The sequence below is a fragment of the Larus michahellis genome, chromosome 8 (assembly GCF_964199755.1).
Source record: "Larus michahellis chromosome 8, bLarMic1.1, whole genome shotgun sequence".
Classification (NCBI taxonomy): Eukaryota; Metazoa; Chordata; class Aves; order Charadriiformes; family Laridae; genus Larus; species Larus michahellis.
The window spans coordinates 1,368,987-1,381,155 of record NC_133903.1 but is presented as its reverse complement, the minus strand read 5'-3'; the positions used below and the strand labels follow the sequence as shown (position 1 = coordinate 1,381,155).

Here is a 12,169-nt window from a genome sequence, read left to right as displayed (position 1 = left end):
CAGCGCCACTACGGGAGCTCAGAGTACGGGAAAGAAATTGCCAAGCAGAAGGGAAGCTGGGAAAAGGCAGATCTTCCCAATCCGCCTTCCCCACTTCTCTTGGTGTCCAAGGAGAGCTGACACGCGGCTGTCCCCACACCGGACATCAGCCTGAGACCTCCGAGCCTTGCGGGTATCTCTGTGCTTTATAATCGGGCAATGATCTCCCTGACGTCAGGGCTCGGTTTTACTGGGACAGCATCCTCAGCTCTGTTTCTCAAGGAAAGGAAAAATTTGCCCAATGTAGGTATTACAAACAACTCTTAACTAGAATATTCGAATCAGGACCATAGCATGCATCAGCTTCCACGTTCTGCAGCTCTGCCCTTGGCTCTTCACTGTTCCTTAGCAAAGTCTATGGCTTTGACACGCGCGTGTCCAGGCACAGGTCTGTGCGTTCATTGCGAAGGAGAAATAAGTTACACTGCTCTCAAAGACATTGTTGTTAAATTGTAAGATAGCAAGTGCAAGTAATGATGGCTTGTTAAAAGTCTAGTGGCTGTATCTAATAGCTGCAGTGTTGAGTGCGGTAATTACAGAGGCGAGAGATTGCTGAACGTGTGTAAAAAAGGAAATAATTGGGGTAGCAGTAATGCAAAAGCTTCTCCAAGCCTAGAGCAATTGTTATTTTGCCCTCCTACTGATGTGCCACTTATCCAGGATACAGTGGTTAGAAACTAGCTCTCTTTAATGAATGGTAAATTTAGGTGTTTTCTATCCAGAAACCCCAAGGCTTCACACCCAGTACGTCAACAGTTTAGGACACAGAGGTGAAATTCCTCAAACACCTTATCGCCTTGCCCTGAAAGGCTACATCTGCCTCTTTTCCTTGGAGGCCTGGGAGAACTTTCAAGCGAGCAAATTAGCAATGCAAATCTCCAGCAACCTACTGAGAGGAGGGTGCTAAAGAAGGTGCTCGCAGGGCACTGCTGGGCCGAGTTCCTCACGTTAATATCTTCAAACCAGGTGGAAACTTTTCATTTTCTCTAATCTCTTCATCCTCCTTTCCCCAGCCAGAGATGCCTCACTGCTGGTTTCAGCCGTGCTCCTCTAGGGGGGATTTCTGGCAGCTTCCTCAGCAGCTATTCCGTGCGCTGGCGTCTTTTAAGAGCTCTCCCGAGCGCCTGTTGCACACCGTTTCAAAAGAAGACATCTTCCTGACGGGGAGTGGGTGGTTGGAGTGGTTTTTCTGTCATGTCCTTGGCATTGCTATTACAAATCTCGCTCAGGTATGGTATCTGCCCCGAAACCCTGGAATTCAGCCATATTCTCAAGTTGTTTGAAACTCCCAGCTCTGCTTTGGCATAGCTGCTGATCACAGCCTTTATAAATCTAGCCAGAGCTGAGCATTACCTTCGCCTTACAGCTTCTGTAGAAACCTTACTCATGCATTAGTCACTTGCTGTCTCAACCACTACCACTTCTTTTAAAATTGTGTTAAACTCCTGCTCTTCACAGAGCGAAGCACAGAATTAGCTCATTTACCCGCTTATCTGTTTTACTTTTACAAAGATGTGCCTCGTTGGGTAGGGGAAAGTCACCGTTTCGGTCGCTTACTAACAGGGATCACCAGCGCGTTCCCCAATGCCACTCGCAAGCTGCTGAGAGATTTCTCTCTCAGTCTCATCATGGGACACTGCCGGCTGGACCCGACAGAACAGCTGAACACGCTGTTTCTCTATGAACTCACCACCAGAGAAGTCTAAGACCATGGAGCTAAAGAACCGAGATACTGTCTTCCTGCTGCAGTGGGAAAAGAAGCTCTTGCTCCTGGTGAGCAGAAGCACCTGAACTTCTCGACTTCCCGGTCTTAATAAAGGAAAAGCTGATTCATATTTATAACCAGAAGGAAATGAAGAGCACAAAAGGAGATGTTGACAGTGTGATTAAGGATTTCTTTTAAACTACAGAATAAAGCACAATTAATATCTTGGCTTGAGGGAGATTAAAGACTTGTGTGGATTCTTCCATTCTCCCCTGATATCACCATTATGTAGCAATGATTCTTATACCTCTCTTAAAATTAATTCTGCAATACACGTCTGCTGCCGGTTCTACCAACCAAAGACTGTATAAAGATCAGCTTGTAATAAGAATCAGTTTAACCCCATTTACTTTCTTAATGTCAGTGGTATCACAGAGATCACTTCTACCCTCGCATGTTAAGTAAAGCAGTTAATTGTGCTGCTGTACCAGGTTTAGACATAAAAGGCAGAATTAATAACAGGTTTAAAGCAAAGGCTTAGAATAGGAGTTCTGAATGCAGAACAGGGCTAGTGTGAGTTAATGCCAGCTTGTAAATAGGAAGGAAGGTTAATATTTGGTTAAAAGGTAAGACTAGTAATGTTTTGTTATCGATCTGAACAACTTACACATACAATGGGGTACAGAAAATAAACATTTTGATGAAAACAAGCGACAGAAGCACCAAGGTTGCCCCTTTGTTTAAAGTATGGTTCTCCAGAGTAAACGCGGCTGCCAGACTAGAAACATCCATTCCTGAGCTTGGCCCAGAGGAACTCTCACAGTTGGCAGAGAGCAGACACTTCAGGATGCCCCTCGGCCCATACAGCGCCGGGAGCGGGGAGTCGGGCTCTCGCGTGGGCGATACGGGATGGCCTCACGCTGCCTCGGGGTCCGAGGGACACAAGAGGAGCCAGGCCAGCAGAGCGTCGGAGCAGCCCACGGGTACCACATGGCAGAGGCTGGAGGGGAACAGGCACGCAGCTCCTCCTCTGCTCAGCGAAGGTGAGCGGGATACCCTCGTGTCTGGGAAAAAAAACCAAAACACTGTGAGCCCATTTGCGTCCTTAGGCACCTGGATACCTTTATTAATACCTTTATTCTTAATGGTCTTAATACCTGCTTCGAGCAAGCAGGAGTGCAGCTGGCAGGGAAAGATTGGAGACTTTCAACTCGTAATTCATTGCCCAGGCTGTTCCTAGGGCACAGCAATTACGCACTTTCCCTTAGCCAGGACAGACTGTAAAATGACTGCATTGTCCTTAACGACTAAATCAAAGTAAGCAAAAAGGCAAGTAAACGTTTTCTACATGACTGCTGCCATTTTATAAAAAAACTATTGAATGTAAAATGAAAGGTATCCATAGGTACATAAACAACTTTTTCTTTTTTTTTTTAGCTTCAGTGATCCAAGGCATTGTTTAAACAGCAACGCTATTACAGATTTACTTAGGTGACTTCTGCCTGAGTACGCCAGCACCCTGATCCTTCTGACGATGAATGCTACAGAAGGCAGCATTAGGCAGGTTACTGAGAAACCAAAGTGTATTTGTGCAGCAATAAAAAAGAAAGAACTGGGACAATAATGAGCAACCAAGTAGTAACACAGTTAAGGGTGCTGCTTTGCAGGAGAGAAGTGACTACTCTGAACTCTGAAGTGCCAATGTAATGAATCACAAGAGCCCACTAAAATGAGAGCAAACATATAAATTCTTCTTATTTCAGTATGTACAAATACCAAAGCAATTTTGAGTTGTTAACCTCCACAGCTTGAGGACAATATGTTCATCATTATTGTATAGCACTTCCCTCGTCAGAAATTCTCTGTGTATTGGTTTTGGTGTTTCACTGAAGCACCATGTATGCCTGAAAGGGGGCTCGGTACAGACAACGCCGAGTAGCTCATTTTTAAAAAAAACTAGGAAATGAATCAAACCTACTATACGTTATTTCTGACAATGTTGATTGTGAAGAGATACTAAAAATATTTGGATTTTTGCTTTTACATGGATTTGATAGCTCCTTCTTTTCTTAAAGAGCTTAACAGTCCCAAGTTTATCGCCTGCGCTGCTGTTCCACCTCGGTGTGCCCTACCTCCATAGCTACAGCCCAAGTGCGCCTCTCCCCACCTCCTCTGCCCCGTTCAGAGCCCAGCAAGGACCACAACCCAGCCTCCTGTCAGAGGTGCCGGGCTGCCACCAGCTGAACAGCCGTGGAAGCTCATTCAAAGAGCGGGGAGCAGGCGGCAGCTGCCTGCTGGGGGAGGTTGGCTGGGCACTCGTCGCACTGCCCTCTCTCCCGAGCTAGCCAAGCCATCCTTTGCTGGGGACTTGAGAAATACCTTGGATAATACAAATTCTGTCTTCCTGTCCATCACCGAAGGATGGCTTTCCAACTGCCAGGACCCCCTGCAGTACCCGCCTGCTGCCGCCCCTGCGAAGGTCACCCTCCTGGAGGAAGGCAGGGTAAGGTCCTTCCAGACTACCCCTGGAGGAGAAGTGCACCATCAATAAGTCACGCACTACAACATCACCTCCTAATTGCAGCTCTGGCTGACGTGTACATGCATCGCTGCCATGTTTCCTCTCCGTATTTGCATCCTTACCACTGTGATGCTGAACCTCATGGTACAGAACTCACCCCTTGGCATCCCTCCCGTACTGCAGGAGTTCAGGTAAAAGACCAGGCACCACACAGAGCACCACACAAACATCAAGAACTTTCCTCCTCCTAGGAAACGCCTTCTCAGTTTACTGAAAGTTTGGGAAAATATATGTATTATATTTTATATATCTTATAATCTGGGTATGGAAACGTAAGTAGCAAAAAATATCTTTCTTTCTAGACCTGCTAGTTAGCCATGGAGAACGAGGAAACAACAAAAAAATGCTTAGAATCCTTCAATAGGCAGTCGAGTCTTTTAAGAAATACCCCAAACTTAAACAGCTACTTCTTTAGTTGGAGGAGGGGAAAATACCATAAAGCTTAAGCAGCATTTTGCTCAGGAAATCACATCTTTCCCCATTTTCCAGCTGACACATTGCATTGCAAGTCTGTCACAGCACATTACCCTGGCGATGTGATGTAATGCAACATTGCTGATGCAAGCCAATCCGACGTGTCTAATGTGATACATCAGGTACAATATTTGGGAAGATTTTTCTGAAAACAACATCCATAGCGGAGATTCTTTCCCCATCTTTGGCAATCAAAAAAGCCTTCCCGAAGAAGTGAATCACCTGGAGATAATTGCTTTTTCACAGGTAATTAGCAAATAAAATTAGTTGTGGGACAGGTTTGCTTTTCAGCAACTCGCACAAAAAAAATGGGAAAACAGATGATCATTGCTGACATATAACTGCTTTCTGCAGGACCAGGACAACTCACCTGAGCAGATGTTATTTACAGGGCTAGATTGTGCCACCATCAGGCTGATTTTTTTCCCCTTTGACAAGTGAGAATTTAGGTTTTGGAGTCCTGTGCTTACAGTTCTTCATTTAGGGCCCTGAATTACAGTCATGCTCTGAGGGAAAATAAGAGTAAAGTCACCCATTTGTCCAGAGATGCATCAAAAGCCACAAAACAACAGGAAATAAGTATCAACCTTATGAACTCTCCAGTTCATAAACTGACTGGCAGGTAAATCTGCTAATCTCTGCAGTAGATAAACATCACCGAAAATGGAATCGAGTAAAGATACATCCCTCAGCGAACACCCTGGGAAACTGTAGTGAATTCAGAGTGATTTGTTCCAACGTAAGCAGGTGAACTCAGGACCAGCTGAAACCCTGCTCCACTCGTGTCTCCGAGCCCAACGTCAGCTGTGGAAAACGCTGTAGAAGGGACACGGTCCACATGGCGATGATCAGATGAACTGTAAGAATCACCGGACGCGGACTTTGAATGCTGCGGTGGCGATGGCGTTTGTCACCAGCGGAGATGTCAGCGGAGGGACTGGCCCTGGGCCGCCAGCCCGCGCTGGGGGGCCAGCAGCAGAAGGCTGTAAGGCAGCCCACGGCCCTCGGCTGCCTCACTGACCGAGCCAGGGCCAGCGAGAGCCAAAATCCTCCCAGACTTTTAAAACAGGTTTTAAGGAGGGCTTCAAAGGAGGAGGCAGCATCAGTTCCTAACCTTCGCCTCCCACTGAGCCACCTGCGCCCGCTCTGCCGCAGCCACGAGCCACCGGCGATGCCCCGGGGTGTCCCTTGCTGTGGCCGGGGAAGGAGCAGCGGGGACCGGAGCCCAGACAAAATGCCAGGCCGTTTGGCTCACTGCTTAGACTGATTTTTCAAGTGTAAAATGTAATTCAAATCTCCATAAAAAGCTATTTGCTCCCTAGTCTCAGGATTCTTACACCAAGTTTCAACCATGAAATCCAATTGGAAAAAAAAGAGAAGCCTTATGCTCAAGGTCTGAAAATCCTGCAAAAGCCTTTCGGTCTCAGGCCCAATTGTATCCTAAATGGCATCTGACCAGATTTGTTTCTCTTCTGCAAAGGTACGGCATCGTGCCTTCTCTCTGAAAGCCAGATTTCCAAAGCCCCACTCACACCCCACCAAAGTGCAGGTATTTATTGGCTATTTGTACATCCCGGGAGCTATTCAAAGGATCAAAGATGAGGTTTCTGAATTTTGAAAACATGGCCCAAAATGCACACGGCACCTGTACAAATTCGCCGCTGAAATTCAGAGTCCGGGCAGTCCCTGGGGCTGCTGCCCAGCTCCGGACACTCGGGGTGCCACGAGCCGCTCTCACAGCCGCCAGCCCAAACCGGGACCATTTCACAGGGGCACAAACGCTCCCCACCCCCCCTAACCCCCCAGCGCTTCCCTGATGGTTCACAGGAGCAGACAGCACGAGTCCTGATGTATTTCATAATTTGGACTTGCTCTTTCACTGGTTTATCTTCTCTCCTAGCACACGTGAAATATTTTTCTCGTTTATAGAGGCTTGTATTTAAAAAGAGCTCAAATTACTGAAGGATTAGTGATGGGCGGGGATTGTCGAAAGTCTGAAATTTGGACTCCCTTCAGGATAAAAAGTCGGATGTATACCTGCATTTTCCAAATCTCTTACTTATGAAAATTTACCAGAACACTTTGGAAAACAGACTGATATTTCAGCCACTAGTTACCACGGAGCTATTTCAGGAACAGCCTTTTTGAAGATCTAATATTTTCTAAAGCAGGAACTGCAAGTGGAGTAAAAGTACAATAATTTCTGCATCTCGTAATCCAGAAATAGGTAAAACATTCCATTTTTACAATTTCTAACCCCTCAACTAACATCTTTTATGAGAAACAACGCAGTAACAATTTGTGTTTACACCTGTGTGTTGCTCCAGCGCCGTAAATCCCACAGGCAGAGGATTAGGCGGAAAAAAAATCCCCGTCTTTTACTGAATACAAAAGAAGTTTCTAACTTTTAGGATTATAATGTCAAGCTTGAAAATATGATCTATGTATACTCTGAAGGCTCAGAAATGAGACTTGGTATCTGTTATATCATTAGGTACGTTTTATCCTTTCTTCTCAAAAAGCTGATAGGTGTTCCCGAAGGCCTGGAATCGTTCTGCAGAGCCAAGAAGTGGTTTCTGGATGTGTTACACCCGCCCCGCGCCCCCGGCCAGCGGGAGCGTCCCCACCGCTTCAGCAGGGCACGAGACGGAACTTAACGGAGCTTCTCCCAGCCAAAACCTCTCTTTGGCTTTTTCCAAACTTTCTCTCGTGACTCCTGACACTATCGAGCGTGACAGCATGCTGCTCACGAGAAAAACCTTTTAAAACTTTCAGTGGTCCCTGACATCAATCATTTTTTTGCTTTTGTTAAATCCAGGCCACACGACCCTGTACGTCTCAGTGAAATCAGCCACTCCATCTCTGAAGCATGATGTAGCTGCATTCATTTCCGTAAAGAACAAATTTCTCCTGATATTCTACTTTATGTTGGAAGAAACGTTGGCATGGCCATCTGCCTCCTAATTAAGAAGACTATTATATCTCAGAGACTGGGAAACCTCATCTGTACCTATTCGCGCATCACATCTGTGACTGGGGGGGGATGGGGGGAGAAAAATCTCTTTTCTAGTCAGGGATTTTGTTTAGCAGAATTTCAAGACATGGGAGTTAGTTATCTGCTCCAGTATCAGGTAACAGCACCACCTTCTGCCAACAAGTTACCATCTCTGTACAGAACTATGAGATCAATCTTCTCTCTACGATTTCAGTAACTTGCTCAAACGTTTCTGTTGCAGACAGCAAACTTTAGACCAACATCCTTAAGGCTGTTTTAAAACACCCCAAGCTGTCCAGAAGAGACAGACAAAATTACTGAAATTTAACAAATTTACTTACAAAAATATAATAAATGTAATTCTCTAAAGCTAAACACACTCTGCTTCAGCAAAACACCTGAACACACGCTTAACTGCACAATACTTGAATAAATCCTCAGACATTTCTTGCGGAAGCAGGGGTGGAAATGCCGTTGCCAGGTTAGCGGTGCGGTTCCCTGGACGCCCCCACGGCATCTCCAACGTGATGTAGGAGACGGGGCGGGATCACAGGACCCAGCTCAGGCTGAAAATAACGTTTGGGCTCCCAAGTCATTTGGGTGCTCGTGAGCGTTTATCCTGTGAAAAAGGAGAAGTGACAGAAACAACGGGAGAGAAAAATGGAGCTCCCAAGAGGAGAGGCACAGAAGGGACAGGTCTCTCCTACAAGGGTGTAAATTCGGTTTGTCACCCTCGAGCCCTGCCGAAGGGAGCGACGCTCCCAGGCTGCCGGTCAGGCGTTGCACACCCGCCTCCACGTCCCTGTGGCACACACCGTGCGTTTGCCCGAACGGCTGGATAAAACACCGAAAACTGCTGCCAGCGTCCTGTAGGTCTGCACGCTTGTCTCACGCACGGGGACGGGCAAACACGCCTCCTGCGAGACATAATTCTATAGAGTACTGCCAGCCCCAAAGCTCGTGTCCCTCAGATACATTAGTAAGAACCCGCTTCGCTCTCTAACGTAGAGCAGCCCTAGGCCAAAGTGACCCAGAGCAGGCTGCCGGGGTCAACCCCCTCTGCCCCCACCGGCACCCCCAGCCCCCACCTGGGCAACTGCCGAGGCAAAGAAAAGGGCGAGGGGAGCGATGCTGAAGAGAGTTGCAGGGTGACTTGTCCCCACACCAGCAGTTGCTTCCTCAACCCTCCTGTCCAGAGAGCGAAACGAGCAGCAACGCCATCGTCTCCCCTTCGCTCTCCCCCAGCGCCGCGGGGACGGCCACGCGCAGCCACCGGCAACTCCGCTTCGCGCACTCTTGGGAAGCCTTGGGCAAACCCTGCTTTTCGCCCTTCCGGCAGAACATAGCGCTACAACCATGCGCTGTAAAAGACGTCTTCTCAACCATTTTGGTTGAAATAATCAGCCTTTTCCAGAGCTATGGGTGGAAGCAGAGGAAGGAATTGGGACAGGCCGGTCCCGCACCCGCTGGCCGCGCAGCCCAACACGCCGCAAGACGGGACGCGCTGCATTCAGCAAAGCGACTGACACCTGCCCCGTGCTGCTCTCCTGTCCCCTCTCCCCGGGAAAGGAGAGAGTAGGGAAGGGGGTTGTTACGGGTTACGAGCATCCACGGTTGTTTATCACAGGAGCTGGAAAGTTCTTCCCACTAATTCTTGCATCAAATTCGTAACTGCTGACTGAACTGGCAGATACCCCTGGGAATGAGAACAGGGCCCAGCAGCAGAGAGGGCCGGTGGTGGGAAAGGCGGCACCTTCCTAGGAAACTGCAGCAACTGCTCTCTTTAAAGCCAACTCCTCCTTTCTAATATTGCTGCGTGGTTGTTCTAAATTGGATTCTGGTGTCTCCCAGCACTCAGCCGCAGCGACGCCCGAACACTGCACAGCACTAAGCTGGGTGACAGACCCGGGAAACGAGACTCAGGATACAAAACGGGGCACCAATTCCTGGGGAGGAATGGAACGGCTCCCGGCTGAGTCTTTAAAGAAAACTCACTTCCCCTTTCCTCAAGGTTTTACATCTCTTTTGTCCCCACGTTCCCCCCCTGGAGCCCCACGTCTCCGTGAGCTGGAATCGGGGATGCTGAGGAGGTTCCACAGCTGGTGTAAAACTCCCGGCACGTCCCTGCAGCGAGGACACGTGGGGCCGAGCAGATTTACACCAGTCCCTGGGGGCATGCTCCTACAGCTCCTGCACAGCTTCAAAGTATTCCCACAGACTTTGGGGGGAAAATACCTCATTCAAAGGGTGCGCAGAAGGCCAGCGTGGGGTCTTCTAATAGCAGAAAACCTGCAGGGAGGAAACAACCTCCTTCCTCACTGAAGCTGCCTAAAAATTAGCCGTGTGTCTTGCGGTCTCCATCGACGCTCCCTCTGCACGTGACAGCCAGCCGACGGCTGACCTGCCTTCAGCTTCAGGTAGGCGTCTCATCTTAGACAGCGAAGGTTCGCAGAGATGAGTCTTACACCATGCGTACGGCTACTTTTAGGAGCGAAACTGTGCTTTAACGACAGGAAACATCGCGCTTCCATGAGAAAACTGTCCCTCGGCGCGGGAGGCACAGCGAGGGGCGCCTGGAGCCAAGGGATCCGGCAGAGACGGTGTCGGCGGACACAGAGAATAAGACACTGATGAGCCAATCAATAAACCCGTAATCAGGGCTCTTTGGCAGGTTGGGGGGGGTTGCTTCTGATATTTTACTTTTGTTTTTTTTTCCCTCTAGATTTGAAAGAAGTTTACTTATCTAAGTTTTATAACCACTTAAATGAATCCCAGTTCTGTTCAAATCAATGAAGGCCTTGGTGAGACAGCTGTAATTTTATGTGCGTGTGTTTTAGTAAATTAGAGGGTTTAGCCTTAAGGATGCACTTTAATGTAATCTACTAAAAAGATAAGTAGAACCAGATGTAGTGTCTTAGGAACCGCTGGACAGTTGCAACTGGAGCGACAGCATTGAAAGCAACTTTATAGCACAGGGAGCAGATTTTCTGACTCAAAAAAGCAATATTTTACATAAATAGCTGTAAATATTTTATATTTACAATGCAAAGAAAGAAGGGTGCAAGCAGGTAAAAAAAAAGCCTAAGTAATTGGTAATGGTTTTATCTTGTTCTGTTCGCGCATATCCATGGAGAAATACAATCTGTAGTATAAACCATTTAACTAAATTAAATTCTAGTTAGCATCTGGGATCCCATCAATATGAGTCTATATTTCTGAGGAGCCACAGACTGGTGGCAGTAATAGACACATAAAGATTTTAATAGGTAAATAAATTTGTTGTTGCATTTCTCCCGCTACCAGAACACAGTTTAACAGAGTAATTAGTGGTTAGATATCTGACTATAATGAAGAAATTCTCTAATCATTAAAAATTCTCAAGAAAGAACCTCCATAACATTAGGAACGTTTACTTATTCTGAGGCACGTTGACGCAGCACCAGAAACAGTTGTCACCTGGTTCCTCGCTCCACGTAAATCTTTAATAAGAGATTTTCATCACCATTAGAAAGCGATTTTCAGGGTCACCATCAATTTGTGATCACTTCTTACCTCCTTAGCCACTCCAATTTAAAAAAAAAAAAAAAAAGAACAAAAATCAATGCAGTTTAGCTATAAATCCACCAGAGCTGGGTTGCCTCTCAGTGCCTTTATCTGCTAGTCCCAAGTTCTTATTTATAAATCTCCTAACTCTCCCCAGTGCTCAGGAGGGCGGTGCATAGGACAAGCGACTATAATAAATCTTAGGAGATAAGCATCACCCCAGCCCAGCCAGCCTTTGTATGGTCGGGGGGGGATGTTCGGGTAAGTACAAGGTTGAGTGTGTCGTTATTGGCACCGTGTCACAGATGCACACACACACAGACACGCACACAGACACAGACAGACACACACATACACACACGCAGACACACAGACACACAGACACACACACGCAGGCACACACACACACACAGACACACACACAGAGACACACACACAGACACAGAGACACACAGACACACACAGACACACACACAGACACACAGACACACACACACAGAGACACAGGCACACAGACAGACACAGACAGACACACAGGCACACACACACACAGACACGCACACAGACACACACACACACAGACACACACACACACGCAGGCACACACACGCAGGCACACACACGCAGACACAGACACACACACAGACACAGAGACACACAGACACACACAGACACAGAGACACACAGACACACACACAGACACAGACACACACGCAGAGACACAGACACACAGACAGACACACAGACACACACACAGGCACACACGCACACAGACACACGCAGACACACAGACACACACGCACACAGACACACGCAGACACACACACGCAGA

General features: G+C 47.5%; 1 long non-coding RNA gene across 1 annotated transcript in view; it reads right to left on the bottom strand.

Moving 5' to 3' along the window:
- Positions 1-2,039: 2,039 nt before the first annotated feature.
- Positions 2,040-12,169, bottom strand: part of LOC141747413 (uncharacterized) — a 130,558-nt gene continuing 120,428 nt past the window's right edge. Inside the window, exon 4 of the long non-coding RNA XR_012588720.1 lies at positions 2,040-2,808. This is a non-coding gene — a long non-coding RNA (uncharacterized LOC141747413). The remainder of the gene's footprint in view (positions 2,809-12,169) is intronic.